The 2,500-nt window shown below is 39.7% G+C and overlaps 1 protein-coding gene across 2 annotated transcripts in view; it reads right to left on the bottom strand.

Moving 5' to 3' along the window:
• The window catches only part of LOC101851592 (techylectin-like protein), an 11,339-nt gene extending 8,947 nt beyond the window's left edge, over nt 1-2,392 (bottom strand). The window contains exon 1 of one of the 2 annotated variants that reach the window (XM_005103867.3): nt 2,261-2,392. The gene's annotated coding sequence lies outside the window, so the exon portion shown is untranslated. The remainder of the gene's footprint in view (nt 1-2,260) is intronic. The other variant, XM_005103866.3, reaches the window with a different exon arrangement.
• Between the last annotated feature and the right edge of the window lie 108 nt (nt 2,393-2,500).

The raw sequence follows: 2,500 nt of genomic DNA, 5'->3' as shown, positions 1-2,500 counted from the left end.
TTCGCGTACTGGAAACTCAAGTTCGATTCCCAGAGGGGGAGGGGTGAAATTGTATCTAGTATCTCGGTCTTTCTCCTGGGATGCATCCCTTTCTGCCTGGGTTGGCCCTGGCGGGCAGGATTGGAATCCTGCCTTCTAAATCATCAAATGATCTTAATTGTGTCGATGGTGGTGTAAAATACTTACATAAAAACATCTGGGCCGGCGTCTGATGAGAAGCAGTCAGGCCCTTTGCTACATGCACACTACACGTGAATCCATAGTTGTTTGCTAGGACGTTGTGCCCATCTCAGTCCGGGTCAGCCATAACAAGCGGGGCTGAAGCAGCCTGCCTCCTGAAAGCTCTAAATTGTGTTGATGGAGGCGTAAAACATTTACAGGTGCATTTGACTAAGTCTGGATGAATATCGTCTGTTCGCCTTCAAGTCATTAAACGAAATTCTAAGTTGGGACACTGACGTCTCTTAACGGATGTTGTTTGGTCAAATGCATTATCAGATGGAGTCGAGTCGGATAATGACCTGGCCAATACACACTGCACCAGATGGACTTTGCTTTGCTTCATAATAATAGTATCATATCGATACATCAGAATTACATACTTCTGCCTGACATTTCTAGCTGTTTTGAGTTACTGAGATCACGAGGTCAGATAGCAAATTCAAAGTTCTATCTTTTCTATCAAAATTGTAAGATCATTCGAAGTCGTTACCACGATATTCAAAGAATTGCATTTGAAAAAAATTAACATGATGTGAAACTAAAAAATCTTTGACATCAAATTTCTCAAAACGAGGTACTGAGAAGGCAGAACCTAGTAGTTCAGAGGAAGCTATGTGTCACGACGCGGTGGAATCAGGCGCTCGTCAATTTTTGGACATATTGAGTTGTAATTGGTATAATCTTAAACTTGTTGAATTATCTTCTCTTCCACATACTCGTCTGCCTCTTAAATAAAAGTCGAGACATTTGCTATTGAAGTGTATGGGGGTCATGTGGTGCCAAATTTCAAAATTAATGAGAACAATTCCCAAAAATGTGATGATGTCTAGAGCTTCAGGTGTCCTTACAAATTGCGAATTTAAAATTTGTGTGCTTTTGATCAACATTTTTCTCACAGAAATATACTTTTTAAAAAGGCATAAAATGTGTGTAGAGCCATAAAGACCCACAAAAAACTACAAAGAAACAAAACCAAAAAAAGGCGAAAACAAAAAATTGCCCTACGGCCAGAAAAGGTGCCGGTTTCTTTGATTGTATCATTTTGACGTGACGAGCATCTGATTTCACCAGCATGCCATACAAATGTAATTTGGCCTAGAATTTCACGAACGGAGTCGTCAAGCAGTAGTGTATTCCGCTGATTCAGGGCGTAATCAAAAGATCTAACTCCTTAGCCTTAAGACTTGTGGTTTTTATTGTAAAAGTTTCACACCACTTGCCACAAGATAAGGTTAAATAAATTCCGAATAGTAGAGGTGTTACAAGAAAGCAACCAACACGAAAAAGAAGGAGGGGAGACAAGAACGACAGCAGATGTTTGAGAGTAAAGAACTGGAGCAAACCACACCAGAGAAACCGCCAACAGCCAACTGTTGTTTTCAGTAAACTTAACAGTATAATTATGACCTAGAAAATGAAACAAGTATAATTTTGGAGGATTTAAATCGAATTGGTGCAAAATGGTAGGATTTGCACCCCTGAAAGGTAACAATCTGGCTGCCATTAATTTAGTGTATCAAACTATCACATGGAAATAATTTGGTCTTAAGTTTCGATACATTTCCCTCAACGTGCAGTGGACATAAGTCACCGGCATTGTTTTCTCTTCACCAGAAAGACTCGCACACAATGCAGGAGATCTGTGTGTCGCTATTTCAGAATTACAAAGTTCTGACATTTTTTGCCGTTTTGAGTTCCGATGTTCATAAGTTTATTCGAGTAGTAGTCAAGAATTTAAAAGAATTGAATTTCAAAACGCTTGACATATTGTTAAAATCAAAGGTTTTTACATCACATTTATCAAAAACTAGGCCCTGAGCAGGTACACTTTTGTAATTCTAAGGTAATGATGTGCTGAAGGTTTTGTTTGTGTGCGTGTGTGATCCGGCGATCGTATCCAATTTGAACGTTGCGTGTAATAACATATCAGTCTCATGATCTGCCTCTGGCTGGCTGTAGATCAAATTCTGTCCAAACAAACTGTGAGAGTAACACTCACTTAAGACAACCGTATTGAGAAACGTATAATGTTACTTACCTCTGTTGTCTTGCAGACTGGGACAAAGAAACACGGTGCGAAGTATCAGCTCGTGTACACGATGATTGTTAGAATCTTTATACCAGTCAAGTTTATAAAGGGTGAGCAAGGGGCAAAATCGTGGATTATTATTAACTATCGAAATACAGCTGAAACAGCACTTTGCAGTGAGTTTCTTGCAATACGAAATTACGCCGTAACCACTGTGCGTGGAGAAAGGTTGGAACAGGCCAGAGGTGG

Source organism: Aplysia californica, unplaced genomic scaffold (genome assembly GCF_000002075.1).
Source record: "Aplysia californica isolate F4 #8 unplaced genomic scaffold, AplCal3.0 scaffold00393, whole genome shotgun sequence".
NCBI lineage: Eukaryota > Metazoa > Mollusca > Gastropoda > Aplysiida > Aplysiidae > Aplysia > Aplysia californica.
This window is presented reverse-complemented; position numbering and strand designations above follow the sequence as displayed.